The sequence below is a fragment of the Mustela erminea genome, chromosome 9 (assembly GCF_009829155.1).
Source record: "Mustela erminea isolate mMusErm1 chromosome 9, mMusErm1.Pri, whole genome shotgun sequence".
In the NCBI taxonomy this organism is placed as follows: domain Eukaryota; kingdom Metazoa; phylum Chordata; class Mammalia; order Carnivora; family Mustelidae; genus Mustela; species Mustela erminea.
The window spans coordinates 14001457-14024727 of record NC_045622.1 but is presented as its reverse complement, the minus strand read 5'-3'; the positions used below and the strand labels follow the sequence as shown (position 1 = coordinate 14024727).

The 23271-nt window shown below is 53.3% G+C and overlaps 1 protein-coding gene across 3 annotated transcripts in view; it reads left to right on the top strand.

Annotated features, from left to right (window-relative positions):
• The first annotated feature begins 2883 nt into the window (after nucleotides 1–2883).
• Nucleotides 2884–23271, top strand: part of FXYD6 (FXYD domain containing ion transport regulator 6) — a 34032-nt gene continuing 13644 nt past the window's right edge. Inside the window, exon 1 of one of the 3 annotated variants that reach the window (XM_032357937.1) lies at nucleotides 2884–3191. The gene's annotated coding sequence lies outside the window, so the exon portion shown is untranslated. The remainder of the gene's footprint in view (nucleotides 3192–23271) is intronic. The other 2 variants (XM_032357936.1, XM_032357935.1) reach the window with 2 other exon arrangements.

The following is a 23271-nucleotide window of genomic DNA, read 5'->3' as shown; positions in this document are numbered from 1 at the left end:
AAAGCATTGAGCTGTCCCTTGTGCTCCCGACAGTTAGGCTGTCCTTCTAAGCCCTAGGTCTTTTCATGGCTCCAATTCTGGACAAGTAGGGAGCATTTTAGAAATGGTTGCTAGCCTTTCTTGTCCTATTTCCACCATGGCTGTGCACTCCTGCCCCAGCTCGCTCATTCTCTCTCTCTTTGCTCGCAGGGCCTTTAGAGAAGCCATGTTCTCCTTATTTGGGGGTCAGGCTCATTTTGTACCTTCACATTACCATTGCTCTCCTCACAGCCCCTGAGCTGTCACTGTTGGGTCCTCCTACAATGTAAGCCAGCCACTCCCCAGTTCTTGCTTGCAACCATCTTCCTAATGCCCGTCAGTGACTTCCTATTGTCCTGAGGATAAGAGCTGGACTCACCCAGGATCTACCAGGCCTGCCTGGTCTGGTATCGTTTCCTACCCTGGCCTGTCTCCCCTGCTCAAGGTCCACAGTGGCTTCTTTCATGCCATGCTCCTTTGGCCTCAGGGCCTTTGCACGTGTGGCTTCTGTTCCTATGTTGGATTCATTTCCCAATCCTGCCTGTCACTCCAACTCCTGGCTCCTTCACCTCATCCCTTTCACACCTCTTGACTATTTGGCTTGCTTTTCAAATGCTACATCCTCAGGACTCTGAACAGGTTTTAATTAAAACTTTTTTTAAAAAAAGATTTTATTTATTCATTTGACAGACAGAGATCACAAGTAGGCAGGCAGAGAGAGAGGAAGGGAAGCTGGCTCCCCGCTGAGCAGAGAGCCCAACTCCGGGCTTGATCCCAGGAACCTGAGATCATGACCTGAGCAAGAGGCAGAGGCTTTAACCCACTAAGCCACCCAGGTGCTCCTAATTAAAACTTTTCTGTAGGACTAGCTGATAAATATCCATCTTGCCTGTTCGCCTTTCCTTTCACTGTTGTATCCTGCAGTGTGGCCCAGGGCTCGGTGCAGAGGGGGCTCCCCACATCAGTAAAGGATTGAAAGAATGGGGAGCAGCTGGAGACCCTTTAACACCCACGCCCGCATTTCACGGGGGCTAGATGTGCTTCTTTTTCCCCAAGAGGGGGGTGCTACTCTTTCCAAAACAAACTTGTGTGGATTTCAAGGCAGTGCCACCCCAGATTTCTTCTTCAGTGCTCCTGGGGGAGCTGTGAAGATGCACAATTTGAGAGGCGAGCCATGGGCCTTCCTCTAGTGATCATAGGTCCTGTTCTCCCTCCCCAGCCCTTATAGTGGTCAGCAAAGCCAACAGCTGCTCCCAGGAAGTAATTTGGCCAAACACCTTGCAATTCTGTGGCAGGAAAGGGGCTGCTACTCTGGGTCACTTGGCTTCGGAGTTCCTTTTTTTCCCCAAACAGGCTTGCAAAGACTGGGTTTGGTGTGTTCCCAACCAGGAGGAATTCCAAAGAACAGCGCAGAGAAATGGTCAAAAGGCAACACTCAAGGTCATCTGGGAGGGATTAATCTGCTTGCTCAAGGACGTGGGCCTACCAAGTGGTATGGTTTCATCACTCTCACCCGCTAGAGCAAAAGAAGAGGGAGGACAGCTGTCACCAAGTCTTCACTTGTAGAGGAAAAGGCAGGGACAGAAAGGTGACTCGGTCTGTGTCGAGTCCTGTGGATCAGTGAGACTAGAGCCAGGCTTAGAGCTTTAGCCTTCAGAGGTACCCACAGAGCTGGGGGACTGTCTCAAAACCATGTCCACTTTGTCCAAGGTCCTGTGCTCAGTGGGTCAAAACTGTCATCCATCAGTCTTTTTTGGGTGAGGGAGGCTACCCACTTGTTCTCAGTGACCACTTAGGGCTTCCAAAAAGGGCAGAGCCTTTTTGAATTCATGAATATGTCTTGCCTCAGGGTTTTGAGACTTGATCATTTGTTGAAGTCATAAAATCATCTAGGTGAGGGCTTGAAGTGGCTTTAGAATTCTCTAGTCTCCTTCCTTTTGCAAATAAGAATATTGAGGCTGAGGGTTGGGGGTGTTAGAGGTAGGGCTGGGTCCCCTCCCAGCTGTACCCCTCGTCCCAGGATTGGGGGTCTTTAAGGAAGTCTCTGTGGCCCTGCCTAGGTGGGGACAGTGTCTCCCGGGAAACACCCCCTCAGCCTGTCCACCCCCATCCTAGCTCAGGCTGGGCAGCCTTGTGGCAGGCAGAATGGCTTTCTGGATACCAATGAATGGCCAGCCCTTGCTGTGTTTCTGTGGTCTCTGCCAGGACCTGACTGGCCCCTTCCTACAGGCCTTTCTGCTCTCCGTGGCCTCCGGTTTGCGGAGTACTCCCTCCGGGCTCCTGGGCTCAGCCTCCTAGGAGGTGAGTGTTCCCACAGCCATTGTCACCGGGAAGGAAACTGAGGTGCGACATCTTCCTTAGCCATTGGCTCAAGGTTACGTCACAGGTAGACCCCGCAGAGCCAGGATTTACATCTCGAAATTCAGCTGTCCTCTTAAATCTGGAGCCTGAGGTTGGGGTGGTGGAAGGATTGCAACCCAGCAGGGCCAGAAGGAGGGGCCCTGGAAAGGGGATTCTGGGTGGCACACCTGTGAGTCGGGTGAGCGCCCCGCCCCGCGCCCCCCACCTGGCTCTAGCTGGAAATGACAACTACAACCGGAGCGCGCTCAGGCACCCACGACACAGCCATTCATGCTTTGGGTACACATTTCCCTTAATTGCCAAGCCTCCCAATTAACGTGGGTTGCTGTGTCTGGTGCTCGGTTATTTTCCCGTTCCCCTCAGTTTACTATTTCAGAGAGACACTAGCTCTGTCATTGTGTTCGTCTCGCTGCCTTCCCAGAGGAAAACCAAAAAGCAGCAGCTGCGGGCAGATCCCGGGCGCGGGCCCGCCCCCTCGGCGGCAGTCTCCTGTTGCTTCGGGAGCGGGCCCGCCCTAGGAGAGGCGCCCGCCCTCACCCCTCGAGGAGCGGGGCGCAGAGGGGCTGCTCGCGCGACGCCAGCCGGTGACACCGCGGCGGCCGGTCCCCGAGCCCCGGCCCGGCCGAGCCCCGCCCCCCTCTCCCACCCCCGCCGGCCGCGCGGCTCCCGCCCGCCCCAGCCCTGCGCAGGAGGGGAGGCGGGAAACACGCGAGAGCCTCGCCCACCGCCCTGCCCCCAGCCCCGCTGCTCCCAGGCTCCTCGGACTCCGTGCGTCCTCCGGGGATCGGCTCCGAGGGGCTCGCGCTCTGCAGGTAACCCGCGGCGCGGGAGGCAAAGTTGCGCGCGTCTTCCGAGGAGGAGGGCGCGAGGCCGGGGTGGGGAGCGACCGCGCGCGGGCAGCGGCCCGACGTTGTTTGTTTCGGTGGGTGTGAGCGGCCCTCTCGGGCCCGAGGCTGCCCGGGCGGCGGAAACGCGCGGGGGACTGTGAACGCGGAGGTGGGCGTCGGAAGAGGACCGCGGCCTCGGGGGGGGGGAGGCCGTCCGCGGCGGTGGGGGCGAAGCCGGTGCCCGAGCTCGGGGCTACGGCGTTTTGGAGCAAGGCAAGGGGCAGCTCCCACCCTGTATCCAGCGGGAGTTTCCCCTTTGTTACTGGGAGGCTGTGGACACTGGAGTGGAGCGTGGGCATGTGAAGACGGAGAGGTCGCTGGATGCGCGAGTGTAGACACACCAGCAATACAAAATGGGGCGGCTGGTTTGGTGCTTGGGGGGCATGGGAGCTGGGGCTGGGCGGTGGGCAAGCGGGTGGCGCGGGGGGGTGGGGGGGAGGTAAAGAAGGGCTGGGCTTCCAGAGCGTGGCATTCATGAGAATGTCTGCATTGGTTGTTGTTGTTGTTGGTTTTTCTTCTCCTTCTTGTTTATCCAGTCCTGTTTTCTTCCAGGGAGCCTCCCTGATCCCCCGTTCTCCCCTTTCCCCATGCCCAGCCCCGTTCCCCAGCAGGGCTGGCCCTGGCAGAGCTTCCCCCATTGTGTATCGCTGGGCTTCCATGGACAGTTGGAAGAGCAGCCCCAGCTCCTGGCGCTTGCTGCTGGCTCTTACAAGTGGCCGCTGTCAGGGAAGGCACCCGAGGGTGGGAGCAGCTGCGCTGGAGAGTGGGCCTGGTCAGACCCCTACTGCCAACCCCCAGGCAGGGGAGGAGGGGCTGGCTGTGGAGCTTTCTGCCCACCAACGTGGCCTCTGTCTCCACTTCCTTTGTCTCCTGGGTGTTGTGGTCTCTAGCTGGGCCCGGATTTCCAGGTTTGGAGATGGGCCAGTGGGCAGCCCATGCCCTCTGTGCAAGGAACCCCACCCTGGGGGCCCCGCGCCCTCATACTGTGTATGTGTGATTGTGTGTATCTGTTTCTGCAACTTAGCCTTTTGCACGTGACCTCCCTGGTAGTTGCCATGGAAACTCCTCTTCAATTCCCAGCCTCCCTTCCTTTTCCTGCCCATTCCTCACCTCCATATCTCCTCCCCTCCCCCCAACATGGTTGCCTGGATACTGGTTATCCCTGGCTTCTCTGACTGGGTGACCCTGGACAGCTAGCTCCCACGTGGGACTGAGGTGGCCACGTACCCACTCCAGTCCTCCCCGCCACACGTCACAAATGTGCCCCTAACACCCCACACTTACGTACTTACCACATTACACACCCTTGCGCACACAAACACCACGCGTTCTGTTGTGCTACACACTTCATCCACACAAGCACACACAAGTATATCATACCACAGATAGACCACGTACACCCCAAATGCACCGTACATTGACCACAGGGGAACACAGCACCCTCAGTGCCATGCACAGCACCCTGTGTACGCTCTCACACACATCAACCATAACACACACACACGCACACCACTTCTAAATAGGTCTCAAGCGGGAAGAGAGAGGGCAGTTTTCTGTCTCATCTAGGTCTGTGCCCGGGAGTGTGTGTCGGGGAAAGCTGAGGAGGGCCAGAAGGAAGACACCTCCCCAGGAACCCTGTGGAAGAAGGTATCGAGAAATGTACTTCCAGATTCCCACAAAGAGGAGTCCCTTTCCTAGTACTCATCTCAAGAGCACAGACGAGAGATTCATTCCCTCTGCTGCTTTCTCCCTGCCCTGACCCTGAGAAAGTCCGAGGCTCCTGGCTCGAGCTGGCAGTCTCCTCCCAGCCCCCGAGTCTTTCTGGCTGATGGGATCCGGCAGAAGCCTCAGAGGCCCTATAAAGGAAGGAGACAGGCTGTGGCTGGGCAAGAGAGCAAAGGTGCTGGGAGAGGGCAGGGAGAGGATGCAGAGTGGAGACAAGGCACAGAGGAGAGGGAAGCCAGAAAGAACAGGAAGGACAGGAGCTGGGTAGTAGGACAGTACGAGTCTGGACATCTGCTCCTCTTGGGGGTCCGGCCACCCTCTCTCCTTTAGGCACATTTTCCTGCTTCCTGTGGCTCCTGCAGCCACATCAGTGCCTCTGGGAGAGAAAGCCGGTTTGCAAAGGTCTCCCGCATTGCTGGGCTTTCAGAGACCAGTGGCTTCTGTCCCTCAGGTGGTCGATACCAAAGGGGGGCATTGCCTTCCTGGCCTCTGTGCTCTTTGGACTGATGGAGGATCTGTTTTACTCAATGGTTCAGTGAATGTTTTAAGTACCTACAAGACATTCATAGATGGGGACACTAGGGTGAGGAAGAAGAGAATCCTAGATTTCTCAGAGCCAGAGAGGCCTTGAGGGAACACCACTCAGGACATCGTGTAGGTGAGAAGACAGGCTCAGAAACAGACACACACCCAGGGGTGGCTGAGGCCTTCTGGCAGCTCAGCCTGGATTTGTGACGCACACTCCCATCCCCCATTTCTTGTCTTCTTTTCTCTCTTGCCAGCAGTCCTCTGGGGACTGCATGTCCCTTCCAAATGGGTGGTACCCTATTCCAAATAGGTACCAAATACAGGTATTCCAAATAGGGTACCCAAGGTGGGTACCCTAGTGAGCGAAGAGCCTGCTCCATTATATTGACTTGGAGGGCGTGGCAAGGAGAGGGAGGGGAGAAAGAGCAGTTCCTTAGGCTCTGGAAGCTTCCACAGCCTTAGGTGAGCCAGCCGACCTGGATCCACCATAAATCAGAGCAAACGCTCCCCTGCCCCCTAGTCCTGGAGGACTTTGGGGGCTGCCATCTGGAGGACACACAGTGCCAGGTAGCCCCTAGGACTCATTGTCTAACAGATCACCCACCTGCCCCTGCCCCTGCCCCAGCACCTGAGCGCCCCGGAGGAAGCCAAGCACTCTTGACAGGCGCAGGCCCTAGAGGCAGAGAGCCTGGGGCAGAAAGGCTGTGAGCCCGGAGGCACAGACCCAGGTTCTAGTCCTGGCTCTGCCCCAAGGGTAAGTGCATTCAGTCCACAGATATCCTTTTGGACGCAAATGGGGCTTTTTGGGGAAGTCAGAAACTGTTCAGATTGATTTTGAGCAAGGGAAAGCCTCCATAATTTTAGACCTGTTTCTACATCTGTCAATAAGGGGTTAGATTCCATGATTTCCAAAACATTTCTTCCTCTAATTTTTTGTAGATTATACGATCTTGAAAGAGAGCCCTTTCCCCTCCAGGTGCCAAATTGTACTCATTATTTCATAATACAGGGTTGCAGCTGAGTTGAGCAGGAACAGGGCTTGGCCTCCGGTTCCTTTGGGGAAAGCCTCCCTTTTCAGCCAGTCGGACAGGAGGTGCTCCAGAAAGTGAGCCCGGGCTTTCTTCCCCCGGGTGCGGGAGCCAGCCCTTTCTAGACATTGGTCTACCTGTTCTGCCAGGATGAAAACAGGCAGAGTGTTGAAAGAGCTGGCCTCCAGAGAGGATGAGATCCAGGGCCACTGGCCATGGGTCTGTTAAATCCTGGAGAGGGAGAACCTTTGGCCAGCCGGTGACTGTGGCCAGAGGAGCTGAGCAGCAGAATATCTCTGGACCAGACAAAAGCCTGGAACCAGTTTGGCAGTGTCCTGTCCACTCTGGAAGAGGGAGGTGGAGGGAAGACCTTGACCTGGGGAAGTATGAAGTCAGCTTAGAGCCCACACAGGAACACATTTGTTACAAAGATATGCAGGACGGGGTGGGGGAGGGAGGTGGAGCATGAAGTCCAGGAAGGGGGCTAAGGCCCTGGGGACCAAGTTGGGCCATGGGAATGTGGCTGTTCCCACTGCTCAGAATATCTGACTTGAGCCAGAGAGGGCCGAGAGGGAGGGAGTTGGAACAACGGCGACCCCCACACAGCCAGAGAACAAAGCCAGATCTCCAAAGAGACCAGAGGCCAAGGTCTTAAATTCATTCATGGCCTCCCTTAACAAAAAATCCACAGAAACCCTCGGATGTGTTCGGCTGGGCAGGCTTCCCAGAGCCCGGTGGAGCTGTGAAATGGTGGTCTTGCATTCCCAAAGCCCTCCAGCTCAGCTCGGTTGGGTTGCTTTGTCCTGTCCCTTCCTCCAGCCTGGACAACTCTGCAGTCTTCCTGAGCAGGGTGGGCTGGGCCCTCACGCACACGTGGGCTCACACATGCACACATTCTCCCTTTCTGACACATACCTAACCTCCATCCCTCACCCACACACCCTCTCACCTCACCCGGCTGCAGTGTCACACCCAGATCTTGGTGACAGCCCGTTCCCTCGGGCTCTCAGCCCCGATCCACTTTCCCAGTGATCGTGTGGGTGGGTCCAGCCATGTCACACCTCCCTCGGTGCTCTCTCGTCCATTAACAAGGACAGGTGCCGGACCTGGCTGCGGCCATGCTCCCAGCCCTGTCCCCAGATGGTCACCCCTGGCCTTGTATCTGCCTCCCGTCCACCTACACTCAGACCCTGCCTGGAAGGAGCTCTTGCTCTCACCCTGCGGAATAGGGGCTGGCGGCCTTTGGAGACACAGGGACATGGGTTCTAATCTGTGTTCTGACACTTCCTGGTTTTCTTAACTTTCTAAGCCTCCGTTTCCTTATCTGTCAAATGAGCACGAGGATAATGGGGCAAGCTGTGTAAGGTGCTGCGCGTGGTGCCTGCGTTAAGTGAACAGTAGATGCTCACCGCAGTGATGATGATGGTAATGATGACATTATTATTATGAAAACGGATTGTTATATTTCATTATATCAGCCTTCGAGGCTCCTCTCAAGAGCTCATTCTTTTAAGTAGTTTTTCCGAATTCCCAGGAAACAAATGCTTTCCTCCTTCCTGGGCTTCTGAACACCCTGATGGTTCTTCCCCGAGAGTGTGTGGCCCACCCGGCGGGCATTTTAGTGACTTTCACACATGCCTTCTCCCCCCATGGGTCAGGGTTTGTCCCCACGCCGCTGCCACCATGAAGCAGGACCATGTGAATTTGTGTGAAGCACGACAGTGGGCCAGAGCTGTGCTTTCCAGGAGCTGGGTTGTCGGGTAGAGCCGTGCAAGAGGGCTGGCCGAGCTGCCTGTCCCTGTGGTCTGACTGTGGGCGGCTGACGTGGCCCTGGAGTTTCTGTTTCTGCCTCTGGGACTGCTCGTCTGGCCTCTCTCGAAGGGGCCTTTGTCAGCTGCCTGCGGAGGAGGTGATCCTGTGGCTGGCCTGACTCACTCCTGTCTGCCCAGCCTGCTGGGGCGGCTCTAGCCTGGGGCTTCTGTGCAGATTCTCTGGAACTGGATGGAGTTCCAGTTTGGGGGTCAGGGCCCGGGCCCACGTGCTTGCCCTGCTCCCTGACTCTCTCTGGGCAGCACGCGTCAGTGGCCTGTGTCAGGCTGGTGGCTGTGTCCTGCTCTGTGGGCCTGCCTCTGCGGACTGTTTGGAGTGGCTGCAGGGTGAGGGCTTGTGTGGGCTGGGAAGACTCATGGGGGGACATCAGGGCACCATGCCCCCCTGGGGTATCAGCTTGGGGTCCTTGCCGAGAAACTTCCAGAAACCAGGCCCGCGTTTGTGATTTGTGAACTCTGTGTCTCCCTTTCTAAGGATAGAGCTTTGTTTCTTTTCACGGTTGGTTCTTTTCTTCCTTGGACCACGTTTCTCTTCCCAGAAGGAACTCCACGTTAAAGATAAGGTGCCTAGGGTTTGGGGCGCTTGGATGGCTCAGTAGTTAAGCATCTGCCTTCAGCTCAGGGTCCTGGGATCTGGCCCCACATCTGGCTCCTTGCTGGGGAAGCCTGCTTCTCCCTCTCCCACTCCCCCTGTTTGTGTTCCCTCTCTTGCTGTGTCTCTGTCAAATAAATTTTAAAAATCTTTTTTTTTAAGATTTTATTTATTTTTTTGACAGAGAGAGATCACAAGTAGGCAGAGAGGCAGGCAGAGAGAGAGGGGGAAGCAGGCTCCCTGCTGAGCAGAGAGGCTGACGTGGGGCTCGATCCCAGGACCCTGGGATCATGACCTGAGCCGAAAGCAGAGGCCTTAACCCACTGAGCCACCCAGGCGCCCCAATTTTAAAAATCTTAAAAAAAAAAAAGATGCTTAGGAGTTAACATGATAGGTCCTATCTACATAACAGAGGAGCTTTGTCCCTCCCACACCCCCTGGGAGGCCAGGCTGGATGGGGTCTGAGCTCCAGAGAATGAGCTTTGGGGCACTGGACCTGGGGATCCTCTAGCCTCCCAGCTGTGGGGGCACTGTCCTCCTCCATGAGTGAAGGAGGGTGCGGGGAGACCCAGAAATGGGGCCACTTGGGGAGGCCTGCCAGGCCTGAGGGACCCAGTAGGAAGGGGCCAGCCTGGGAGGGGGCAGCATGATAATCTGGGCCCGAGGGGCGCCTGGATGGCTCAGTGGGTTAAGCCTCTGCCTTCAGCTCAGGTCGTGATCCCAGGGTCCTGGGATCGAGCCCCGCATCGGGCTCTCTGCTCAGCGGGGAGCCTGCTTCCCCCTCTCTCTCTGCCTGCCTCTCTGCCTGCTTGTGATCTCTGTCTGTCGAATAAATAAATAAATGATCTTAAAGAAAAAAAAAAAATCTGGGCCCGAGGTGCCCTGGCACGCGTGGGGGCAGTGCGGAGAATTCAGGAACGTGTCACAGCTGCCGTGAGCCCCTCAGGCCTGCTCCAGTGTTCCTATCCTCTGCTTTCTCCTCAGTCCCAGGCTCTGAGTCCTCTCTGTTCTTCAGCCGGTCTTCAGAACTTTGTAAGGGAGCCAATCATTCCAAGCCAGGTTATTAAACAGAATAATTGGTGTTTAACGTTTATTGGAGGGGCACTTAACATGCAAATCAAGGGAACTGGGTTGTCTTTTTCTCCAGAGGCAACAGATCCGTCAGTGACCTCGGGCTGGACCCAAAGCACTTGTTTTACGTGCAGGTTTAAAAGCCTTGACGGGGGGGTGGGGTTATGGACATTGGGGAGGGTGTGTGCTTTGGTGAGTGCTGTGAAGTGTGTAAACCTGGCGATTCACAGACCTGTACCCCTGGGGATAAAAATACATGTTTATAAAAAAAAAAAAAAAAAAAAAAAAGCCTTGGCAGGGTTTGGGCTCTGTGGTTCTGAACCGTAAGAGCCTGGCTCCTATTACGGGAGCGTCAGATGCCGTGAGCAGGGTGCAAGGCTCTACGATGCTTGCCGGGAAGCTGAACAGATGTAGGAGCGGTGGGAATGGGTCTGGGGGGCTGTTTTGTTTTTAACTGAGCTTAAAATTTTGCATTTTTAAAAAACAGATTTTTTTTTTTTTTTTTGGGAACAAGGTTGAAGTTAGGGTTGCAGAACAATTAGAGATTTGCAGAAACATTGAGCAGATTAAGTGCAGAGAGATCCAAATAATTCCCCCTGCACACAGTTTCTCCAAGTTTTTATTTTCTAAAGATGTTATTTATTTGACAGAGAGAGAGAGAGAGAGCACAAGCACGGAGAACGGCAGACAGAGGGTGACGGAAAAGCTGGCTTCCCCGTATAGCAGGGAGCCCAGTGTGAGGCTCGATCCCAGAAACCCGGGATCATGACCTGAGCCAAAGGCCGTGGTTTAACCAACTGAGCCACCCAGGCACCCTAGTTTCCCCAAGTTTTAACATCTTACAATCTTGTGGTGTGGTACAGTCTGTCACCATTGAGGAATCAACACTGGTAGATAATTATTAACCAGAATCCATACTTCATTCAGATTTCTTTAGCTTTTACCCACTGTCCCTTTTCTGTTCCAGGATCCCATCTGGAGTAGCACATTACATTTTGTTGTTCTGTCTCTGGCTCTTCTTGACTATGACCATTTCTCAGACCAGCCTGGTTTTTGATGACCGTGATGGTTTTGAGGAGGACGGGTCTTGCATATTGTAGGATACCCCTCAGCCTTGGATGTATCTGTTGGTTTTCTCATGATTCGACTGGGCTTATGGGTTTTGGGAAGGAACATCACAGAGGTGAAATGCTATTTTCATCATACCACGTCAACATTGAGGGTATGGACTCTCTGCGTGAATCATCACTGTTGATGTTGACAGGACTCGTTTTCGTCCCTTTCAGGGCCCCCTCCTTCCCCAGCATAATTTCCAGGGCCTGGTGATTGGAACTGTGCCCTTTCACACATCAGGCTGTCAGCTAGCTCTCAGCTAACTCTGCCGCCTCGCCTCTTGCTAGTCATGGGGCAGCAGAGAGACTTTTCAGCCAGGAGAGCCTTGCTAAGGAGAACATAAAACAGAAAGTTCTATGTGCCAAATCCATGCTAAAGACGGGCCTCAGGGGCTGGCCGTGTCTGGGGAAAGACGTGCATAGTTCTGTCCACGGGCTCCAGTAGTCGTTGACAAAGACAACTTTCTCAACCTTGGCTGTGCATCAGGGAAGGGCATTCTAAGTGGTGGGAACAGAATATACAGAGGCCTGGAGGTCATTGCACCCTTGGCAGGAGACAGGAGTCGACTGTCTGAGCTGAAAGTCTGGGAGAAGATACTAGAAGGGAAGGAGAGGGATAGGCCTAAAGGTAGCTACATGCCACAAGAAAAAACTTCTATTTTAAAAAAGTGAATGGGATACTGGGGCATTGTGAAAGGGTTTGAGTTTGAGAGGGAAGTGATCAGAATACCCATGAGACAGATTAATCAGGCAACAGTCAGTCTGTCTGGGACAGATGGACAGGAGTGGGTTGAAGGTGGGGACAGCTATTGTTGTATGAGGCAAGTGCCTGTGGCCGCTGGGAAAGTAGTGAACGTTCTGGAGTAGCTTGAACAACAGGAGAGAAGGCCAGATCAGAGAGAGAACTGCTGGAGTCCCCACAGCCTGGCCTCTGCCCCAGATACAGTGTGCAGGCGGGGAGGCCGGGAGGAGACCCTGAGGACTGGCTCGGGGGGTAAGCACCAGGAGGGGGACTGTGTCATTCTGCTACCCTCAGGGTTCGTTCCCTGTCAAAAGTAGGTCATTGATAAAGGTTTATTACCTTGATTCCTGGAAGGAAATCAGCACCATTCCTTTCAGAGCTACACCTTGTTGCAATGTTACCTTTCTTTGCTCCACTATGTGCAGGCAGATGGCCCCTGTTTGGAAAGCAATCTGATTTAAAGACTCGGGCGACACTGGACGTGACCCTTAGGGTTAAAAGTTCTTTACCTTTGAAATAAAGCCTTTGGTGAAATGAAAACATCTTCCCTTGGGAGAAGTTTGTGGGTGTGGATCTGTTTTGGAGAAGGAGTGAGTTCTCTACCCCAGTCTAATTCTGAGCTGAGAGAGAGATACCGATTTGCAGCTGGGCAGCCCACCCCGAAAGTCTGCCAAGGGCTGGGCCTGTAGTACTATTGGCTTCCCCAGACCCCGATGGGCAGGATCACCTCCAGCTGGCCTGCGACACCCCCTGGCTGCAGCAGGCATGGGCTGACGTTCTGCAGGCCAGGCAGCTATTGTGAGGGGCAGAGGCTGAGACCAGAGACCAGGGTGCTTTCTTTTAGTTGGGTGGGAGGGGGCAGAGCGATGGCTGATAGACTGGGCCTCCCCCTTCCTCCCAAGGGGCTCTGGGGTCCCAGCCTTACCCTGGCTTCAGTATCGTGGGCAGAGTCAAACAAACAAAAACAAACATTTTGCCTGCTGAAATAAGACCTCACTAACATTATCAGGGGTATCCTCAGCCTGTTTTTTCGCTCTGGCCTGGGTCAGAGCACTCCCATCAGATGAGCCCAGTTTGGGCTTGGGTCAGCATCAGCATTTTCATTTCCCCGCGTCCGCACGTATTGCCACACGGACTGGCTAGCTTTGGGCATCTGCAGAGTTAGGAGATGACACCTGCAATGCTGCTGTTCTCCATGGAGCCATGGGCCCGTCAGCTGACCGGGGGGCCTTGCCTCTTCTGATCTCCAAGGTGGCAGGTACCCAGCAGCACACATGGTTGTGTTAAGCCTCTGGGCTGGTCTCGGGAGGTTGTCTGGGGAGTAGGCTATTTTATGAAGGGTTAGCGTCGTCAACACCACCGTGGCCACCTCTGTCCCCTTCAGCCACCACGGGCAGGGAGCAGGACTGGGTTGGGGGCAGGATGTATGAAATACAGTTGCCCCCCCCTTTCTCTCGCAGCAGCCACACTTGGGGGTCTGGGGTAGAAGAGTCTCTGTCCTGGTATATCTTGTCTCAGTGCCCCTAAACCCAAGAGTAGGGGGGATTAGGCTGCCTTAGGCATGGTACCCTGGTTTTACAGAAGTCTGCTTGGCCTGCCTGTGAGTCTCAGGGCTTGACCCTCCCAGGGAGACACACCAAAGGGACTTCTCATAGAGACAGTGGCTTCTCCCAGAGGAACTTTGGGTTTGGAAAAAGATTGGGCATCGGGGCTGGGCCTCAGGCTCCCTCACCCCATCCAGCAGAGAGCATGGGCCTTCCATCAGGCAACAGCCCTGGAGGGGTAGGGGGGCATTGGGTGTCGCCCCATGAGGGTGTCGCCCCATGAGGGCCTCACAGGGAGGACAGTGGCTTGGAGGTTTGTTTGGATTTCTCCAGAGCAGACTGCCTTGTCTCTCTGCAGTCCCCGCCTCTCTGCTCTGCACGTGTCTCTCCCTTTCCCTGCCTCGCACTGGGTCTCTGCGGGGACGCAGGCCCTGGCCGACCTCGGTTCATCATGTGGCCTGTTTGTCTCTCCTCTGCTGGCCTCTCCCGTACTTCCCCTGGGGTGTATCCCCTGCTCACTTTTCCTTCCTCTGGGATTTCCTTCCTCTTCTGCTGCCTCGGGCCCGGTGTGTATCTCACCACTGTGTCTCTGGAAGGGGGCTGCCCCGTTGTGGACAAGGCACCACCAGCTCTGGCTGCTTCGGGGAGACCTGCTGTCCCCATGCCACCTGGCCAAGGTGCTGGGTGACAGTGGTGGTTTTTCTTGGGGCAGGACAAGGCAGTGGCTCTCTTTGGAGCCTGTCTAGGCCCACTCTGCCTGTGTCTGCTGTGGACCGAGGCCCCTCAGTCAGAAGTCCACTGGAGCCTTCCAGAGGCTGGAGGATGCCTGGGGGAGAGGCAGGGAAGTGAGAAGATGGGACCAGGGCCCTTTACTCCTCAGCTCCGGCTCCTTCTCTCTTTCTCTTCCCCATTTCCCACGAGAAGGTCGGACAACATGGAGGGGAAGGCGTTGGGGGGTGATAACGGTCATTAATATCAACAGCTGTTGCTTGAAGCGTGGTCTTGTTTGCCCAGCACAGAGCTCAGCACTGACACGACAGAGCTCTTTTCTTTCCTTCTTTTTTATTTATTTATTTTTTTAAAGGTTTTATTTATTTATTTATTTGACAGAGAGTGAGAGAGAAAGAGAGAGCACAAGCAGGGGAGGTGCAGAGGGAGAGGGAGAAGCAGACTCCCCACCAAGCAGGGAACCCGACGCAGGGCTCCATGCCAGGACCCCGAGGTCATGACCTAAGCTGAAGGCAGATGCTTAACCGACTGAGCTACCCAGGTGCCCCAGGACAGCTCTTTTCATGGCAAACAGCAGAAACCCAACTCCATCTTGGCCAGACAAGGCAGGTAACCTATTCAGAGACAAACTGTAGGATGGGCAATGCTGGCATGGGAGCTGGAGGGCCAGAGCACACTCAGCCCGGGCCTACTCCCGGGCCCTTCTCCCCACACCTCCCTCCCTGCTGGCTCTTCCCCTGTAGGCTGCTGGCTGACACCCCCACAATCTCCCTGACCCCCATACCTCCCAGCTTGGCAGCTTTGACCCTTTTCCCCTTGGTTCCCATGATGGGACAGCCACTGGAGGAACACTGAGGTCTCAGATCTTCTAGTGGGAAGACTTACAGGGTTGGAGCGGGGGAGGATCCCTTCTGCTCCAAAAGAAGATGCCCATCTTGGATGGGAAGGGTGTGAGCAGAACGGCCGTAGTGGCCTGTGCACCAGAGTGATTTCTTCTGATCCTCACAGCTCCTGAGATGCACGTTACTATTCTTGTTCTGTGTTTCAGAAGCAGAGGCTCTGAGAGGTAGAGTAACTTGTTCAAGGCCACAAAACCACTGCGTGGCAGAGTGGTAGGACAGTAGAGTGGCTCAGAACAAGGACTCTGGAGCCAGATATCTTGGGTTTAAATCCAGGCTCTGCTACTTTCCAGCTCTAGGACTTCGGGCAAAAGTTACTTGACTTTCCTGGCCTCAGTTTCTCCATCTGTCTCATGGGGATGATCCTAATCATAGTCACTTTCTGGAACTGCTGTAAGGATGAAATGAGTTAGGATATTTAAACCACTGAGAAGAGTTCTTGGCGTGACACAAGTGCGCCCTAATCAGCTGCAGAATTCTGGAATCTGTTAAAAAAGAAAAAAATCACCCTCCTGAGTAAACAGCTCTCTGTCCAACAAGGGACTATAAATTCTCCCTCAAGGGCGAGCTGGCAGGCAGCGCATATTCACTGTATGAATATGGATGAAGCTTGAGATGCTGGGGAGCTTGGCTGATAACGTTCACTCAGAGGCCCTCCGTCGTGGCCCCCTGTGCAGAGCTCAGCCCACGAGGCTGGGGGAGAAGCAAGGAGCAGGGTGCCGCTGCCTGGGGATGTGGGCTCCCCTCTGCCCGGGCAGCTGCAGTGCAGGTAGCCCACCGAGAAGATGTGAGCTCTCCCCTGGGCTGAGTCCTGGGCTCCCAGTAGGAAGCCAACAAAGCTGGGTTGAAGTCTAGAATCCTCCTACATTCCAGGGGACCACTCTCTGTCCACCTTAGTTTCTTTGCCTTTAAAATGGGTTTGATGGGAATACGTACCTCATAGGCTATTTGCCATGACCTCTTGTACCAGTCCAGGCCCCTAAACTGGGCTTCAGATATGGTCATCCCTTCGCAGACTTTTTAGCTCCTAGCATTTCCTTCCACGGAGTTGATAGAAGGACTCCTGTGTTCCAGGCATGCCTCTGTTCCCAGCCCCAAGCCCCCACCTGCCAGCAGCAGCTTGCTCATTCCTACCACCAAGTTCACTGCTCCCTACCACCTAGAAGGCTCCCCTGCCTTTCCTCCACCTTCCGTTTCACACTCTCGTCAAGGCTGGGCTCCAGGAACTGCGCAGCGTGAGTGGTGACTGGGCTACGTGTGAGCTGCAAGGAGCCCTGGCCCTGAGGGTCCCTCTTTGGGAAGTTTGCATCCTGAAGCTCCCCTGGCTCGGGGGCGTGCTCTGGGGTGGGGGTCCACTGGCCTGGGGGCGGGGGCTGGGCAGCGTCACCCAGAGGCGTCCAGGCAGGGAAGCTGCAGTTGGGTCTCATAAGAGGAAGGGGTTCTAAGCTGCTTTCCAGAAGGGGCCGAAGAGGACCAGTGCAGCCCGTATTTTACAGAAGCAGGTGATGAGGCTCATGGCTCTGGGTCACTGTGGTTGGGGAGCTTCAAGGCCAGCGTTTAGGGCATCCATTCGGTGGTTTGAGGCCACCGAGTAGTCCTGGCCTCTTTCCAGGTGACTGGTCCTAGGGGACATGAGGTGAGGGGCAAACACCCCACCCTGAAAGCAGAGAAGGAGCCAGAGGTGAGCTGGGCTCGGCAGGAAGGGGTGTAGAAAAGTGCCCTCCGAGCTCTTCCAGACACAGCTGTCAAGTAGATGATGACTGTCCTTTTGTTCTTTCCTTTCTCTTTATTCTGGCACATAAAACCCGCAAAGCAAAGAGAGCTTTAGGCCAGAGCATCCAAGACTGGAAGCAGGAAGGTGACGAGCAGTGACAGGAAAGGGCCTCTGTGTGTGAGGGGGGAGCGGTGGTTTTCTGAGGGTCGAGGATGCCTGTTGCCCCGGCATGGATGGGGAGGCAGGGAGACATCATCTGTGGAAGGGGGTACCAGAGAAGATCAAGAACATTCCAGCCTTTCCAGCTGAGACATTATCATACCTAACTTCTCATAAGGTCCAGCACATTCCAAAGCCAAACGCCAGGTTTGGGCAGTATCTGGCGGCTTGTGCTGGCCACGTCCGCAGCCGCATTCATCAGCACATGTAACCCAGAAGTAATGGTCACACTTACCAGGTGCGACACAGCCCTTTCACGGAGTCCCAGGCTACGGAGGCCTGGAAAGGCCACCAGGGCCTGTCCCCCGTCTCCAAAGAGATCTTGACACAAACAGATCAGATGACCTTGTCCTGTTTGCCTGCCAAACTGTAAGACTTACCAATCAAGGTCTTAGGACCCCTCCCCGCCGTGGTAAATCAGACCAGTTTGTTGGTGATGTTTTCTAGTCTTGGACCTTTTCTCTTTGTAGTCCTTTGCCAGCCTTAGACTGTTCAGAGCTATGCCGCCTGCACTCAGCTCGGCCACGCGGCAGGGCCAGCAGAAGTAGAAAGGACTTTTCCATTATTTAAAAAAATTTTTTTCTAGTTTTTTCCCCCTCCTGTTTTTCGCCCTCCCATTGAGAGACTAGGACTTGAGCTCCAAACCTTCTGTAGGCCCTCTCTGGTTTGACGCCACTGCTCGCCTTCCAGAAGCCACCATGGTCCCCCTGAATGTCTCCGGTCAAAGGTGGTCTTCCACTGGCGAGCCGAGGAGCCTGGCAGGGGGCTTTCCTCCTGCCCCCTCTCATTGCCCTGGTGGCCCCCTTTCCTGCCGGGGCCCTGTCTTCTTCCCTGCTGCCTTCATGGCCTTCCGTCCTGCAAGCCTGGCCTGCCCACCTCCCAGTCCCTGTGTGCCCAGACCAGCTGTGCTCATAGGCTCCATCCCTGTTCTGCCTCACTCTCCTCCGATAAGAGCTTTTATCTCCGTCCTTCTAACCCCGGGTGCTGTGACTCCAGCTGCATCTGGTAAACCGCACAGCTTAGTTTTATTCTGCTTATACACTGTGCCGTCTTCTCTTACCAGGCCTCTCTGTTGCGGATTTGGGTACATCTCAGGCTATATCACGTGTCCGGGGAATACTGTAACAGTCAAGGGTAACCCATTCACCTAAATAATGGGGTCCCTGTGTTCTGTGACCCCATCAAGGGTCCCTTTCAGCATGTCTTGTCTGGAAGGGGTGGGAGGAGGGGCTCGGCTTTCTTCGGGGAATCCTGCGGGGACCCAGGCCTTGGTGATCCCCCAGGGCATGTTTTCGATGGGCAGAGCCTGAAGGAAGGCAAGGAGGTGAGATGCACGTGACGAATGGGCCGCGAGGCTGGGGTGGGGGTGCGGACGGACAGAGGGCTGAGCGTGAGCCGATCCAGTCCCACTGTGATTGGGAGCCGGTGCACATTGGGGCGGTTTTTTCGGAGTTATTTTCACAATGGAGCTGGTATTCTGATCTCCCTCACGGCTGCAGGGAATCAAAACTAATAGAGCACACGGCTCCCTCATCAACCAGTGGCTTCTTTTTCGGAGCAGCTTTTGCCCAGCAATTACGTGAAATTATGTGACTCAGAATGGAAAGATAATCGCCGGAGAGACTCTTCTGAGTGCTTTCTCTCGCACATGTGGAAAGCAACTATGCAAAAGGCAGGGAGATCAGGGAACAAAATTAACATGGAAGGGCCACTGCCACCTGAATGCCCGCCGTTGACAGATGTCGAGAGAACAGAACACAGAAAGGAGGGGAAGAGAAACAAGTGGAAACCCGAATTCTCTCTCATGGGTTGCCACGGAGGAAGCAAACTGTGGCTGATGCCTTCTGCCAGCTGGGAGGGGTGGCCTAAAGGATCTAGAATTTCCGGGCTGGGGAGAGGTAGAGGGAGGGGGTCTGGTACCTCATGGTGACAACGTGTCCTGACCCCTGACCGGGAGAGCCCAGTTCTTAGGGACCCCCACACGGGGGCTCGGGGCCTTCTGTGCATATGGGGCTTCATGTTCCTTCCTGAACCCCCTCTTCTATTTACTCCTTAGACTCTGTGGCCTGGAAAGGAGACTTGTCACTTCTACCACCTCTTAACCTCCCCTCCTCTGGCACCCACCCTTAGCCAGCCGCAGGCAGCCCTGCTTCCTGTCTGGGAGAGAGGAATGTGTGGTACCCGGGAGGGCTGGGGAAGGTGTGGGACACCAGGGGTGGCTGTGTGGGAGGGAGGGGAGGCCCAGATGGGTTTTTCGGTGCAGCAGTGAGAGAAGAACATTGTGTGTGTGTTTGGCCTCTTGTCTCAGGGGCCATGCCAGTGGGACCAACAAGACTTAAAAATGGCCGTTGGGGCCAAGCGGCACCGTGAGGAGGCCTGTGCCGAGGTGTGGCTGGTGTAGGCCAGGCCTGGACTGCAGCTTGGAGGAGCAGGGAGTTGGTGACTTTCCAAATCTGTAACAGTATTTCTTTGAGCACACTGTAACTCGATCAGAAGTGCTTTCTTCAGAACACAAAGACTGGTCTTTCCTCTTCAGCTTGGCATTCGAGGCCCTCCACCCTCTGACTTAGAATTCTCGCCGTCCACCCTTCATGTTTTCCCTCAACAGGACTATTCACTGTTTGGAAGGTAGCTTACTCTAAAAATGGCACATACTTGGCCGATTGCTGTCTCAGCTCCCTCCTGTGCTGGGCAGGCATTACTGATGGCGGAGGCCCTCTCTCCTGAGGGATCTTATTCAGAGTCCTTCTGCGGTAGCCCCTTCAGGCCATCACCGTGGAGTGCCTGGAGGGGCAACTTGGACTGAACTTAGAACTTGAACTGAGTACTAGTTGTTTTCCCTGCTTCCCGTGTTCCCTTCTCATTGCCTTGGTTCATGCTATTGCCTTTGCCAGAAGGCCCTTAAGTTTTTCTCTTCTTGCCCCTGTCCAGCAAAAATCCCATCCTTGGGACGCCTGGGTGGCTCAGTTGGTTAAGCAGCTGCCTTCGGCTCAGGTCATGATCCCAGCATCCTGGGATCGAGTCCCACATCAGGCTCCTTGCTCAGCAGGGAGCCTGCTTCTCCTTCTGCTTCTGCCTGCCATTCTGTCTGCCTGTGCTCGCTCGCTCTCCCTCTCTCTCTCTGATAAATAAATAAAATCTTAAAAAAAAAAAAAATCCCATCCTTCAGGTCCAGCTGAAATGTCCGCTCCTCCATGGGATCGTTCCAGGTCCCCTGTTGTATTCCCTTCTCCCTCTGTCCCTGCCCCAAAGGAGTCTCCTTTGTAGTCTCTACCTCTGCCTTTCCCTCCCGTGAAGCTCTCTTCACCCTTGCTGATGTACTAGAGCCCTCTGCTTCCAGACCCCACCAATGCTTGAAAGCCGAGGTTATGTCTTGTTTACCTATTTATCCCTGGCAGAGCCCAGAAGAATACGCCTCGTTCTAGGATTCAGCATGTGCTCAGTGTACTTGAACCTGATCATGCATGGAGAGGATTTGGGAGAGTTGAGGAAAATGCACAACAGTAACGGGTGCCCTGGAACCCTTTACATGTGTCTTTTCTACTCTCGTGAGGGGCCAAAAAATCCCTCTCCTGGCCAGCAGCCAGTCTCAGCTGTTGTCCCCATTCAAGATGAGGGCATTACACTAAGGCTGGAACACTAGAGGTAGGTCACAATCACTAGGATCACCCTTGAGTCTGTGCACTGGAAGGGTGAAATGAAAACATTTTCAGGTGCACAAAAATCGAGTTTGTAACTGATAGATTTTCATTAAAGAAAATTCTAGAAAGATTTTCTTGAGGAGTAAAGGAAATGTCTTGACAAATGGCTAAGAGTCAAAAAGAATCATGAAGAAATCAGTTAGTAGGTACGTTGTATTAGTTATCTTCTGCTGCATAACAAATGAGCCCCAAACAAGAGCGTTCGTGATCTCGTACAGTTTCAGAGGTCAGGAATGAGGCAGCAGCTGGGCTACACGGTTCTGCTCTGCGTCGCTAGCACGGTTGCCATCAAACTGTCAGCGGTGGGGAGCAATTGTGTGGAAGCTGGAGGATCTGCCTCCAAGTTCACTTACTTGGCTCATGGCAGGTCTACTCTCTAGAAGCTTTTGAGCTGAGGTCCTCAGTTCTTTGCCACGTGGGCCTCTCCACAGGGATACTGAGCATCCTTAAGACATGGCAGGTGATTTCTCCCTAAGAGCAAGTAATCTGAGAGAGAGAGAGAGAGAGAGAGAGGAAAGAAAGCCATAGTGCCTTTTGTAATCCAATATTGGAAGTGACATATCAATTCCACTGTGTTTTATTGGCCACATAGTGCAGTGGGGGAGGGGACCATTTAAGGCTCTCAAACCTGGGGACCATCTTGAAGGCTGGCTACCACACATGTGGGTTAATCTAAACAAACATGTTTCCACGAAACATAAATACTAATATCCATGTCATAGAATTTAAAAAAAGAACTGAAAGTTTTACAACAATAGCATACATATTAGGAGGGAGGTGATTTTCTTTTTTTAATTTTTGAGGGAGGGTATTATGCTTAGTTACTCTGATACCTTTTAACATTAGACTCTTTAAAAGCCTTTGTTAAATCAAATACTATCTTAGTCTGCTTGAACTGCTATAACAAAGTACCATAGACTAGGTGACTTATAAATAACAGAAATTTATTTCTCACAGTTCTAGAGGCTGGAAGTCCAAGATCAAGGTGCTGGCAAATTTGGTGTCTGATGAGAACCCGCTTCCTGATTCACAGGTGACCATCTTCTCACTGAGGCCTCACTTGGTGGGAGAGGCGAGAGAACTCTCTTTTATTATTTAAAAAATTTTTTTAAAAAGATTTTATTTGTTTATTTGAAAGAGACCACACCCTGGGGAGAGGGGCAGAGGGAGAAGCAGACTCCCCGCTGAACTGGGAGCCCGACCTGCACCTCGATTCCAGGGCCCTGGGATCATGACCTGAATCGAAGGCAGACACTTAACTGACTGAGTCATCCCGGAGCCAGAGAGCTCCCTTTTATAAGGATAGTAATGCCATTCATAAGGGTTGCCCTCAGGATCTAAGCACCTCCCAAAGACCCAACTCCCAAGTATATCCCATTGAGGATTAGGTTTCAATACATGAATTTGGGGGACACAAACATTCATTCTATAGCAAACACCCATGGTGAAATTCCAAAGGTAACCATTCAACTAGAAATAGCTTGTATAATCTCTCAACCAGTAGAGGGAGATGCTGAATAAATAAAGTCAGAGAACACATATAAGGGCAGGATGGAGGACAATTTAAAACACAGTGAAGAGGATCAGCAAAGCCAAGATCAGGTTCTTGAAAAGACTTGAAATAGGTGAATATCTAGTGGAGCTGATGAAGAAAAGAGAGTTGTGAAATTGTGAAGCCTCTGCCTTCGGCTCAGGTCATGATCCCAGAGTCCTGGGATCCAGCCCTGCATCGGGCTCTCTGCTCAGCAGGGAGCCTGCTTCCCCCTCTCTCTCTGCCTCCCTCTCTGCCTACTTGTGATCCCTCTCTCTGTCAAATAAATAAATAAAATCATTAAAAAAAGAAAAAAAAGTAGTCGTCACAAATAAACAATATGAAGAATGCAAAAAAAAAGACATAACCACAGATCCAACAGAAATTACTGGTTGCTAAGGATAAATAGAAAATACTATAAACAACGGTATGGCATTAAGTTTGAAAGAAGAAAAGAGCAAATTGCTCTAAAAATCATACTCATTAAATATGCTCAAGGAGAGAAATCTGAGGCGTCTCATGGCCATTAATGAGTGGAAAAGACAACTGAAAATCCTCCCACAAAGGAAAGACAAAGTCGGATGACTTCACAGTTTAGTACTACCGGACATTCGAAGAATAGATTATTTTAGTCTTCTGCCAACTCTTCCAGGGAAGAGCAAGAGAGGAAATACTGGTTCTGTGAGGCCAGGACTACCACAATACCCAAACCAGGGAAGGCCAGTACAAAATAAAAATTGCAGCCCAACCTTACTCAAGCACAGAAATGCAAAAATCCTAAACAAAAGCTCAGTGAACCAAAACCATCAGGTTACTAAAAAGACAATACATTGGTTTTATCCCAGCAATGCAAGGATGATTTGACATTAGATGATCCACACACATAATTTCTTTCATTGATAGATTAAAGGTCAAATCTGTAGATGTAGAACACTCATTCGTAAATAATGTAAAACAGAAACATCTTAGAAAACCAGGATTAGAGGTGGAACTTATAAAACATTAGAAGAAATCTATTTAAAATCCATAATTCCCTTCTCT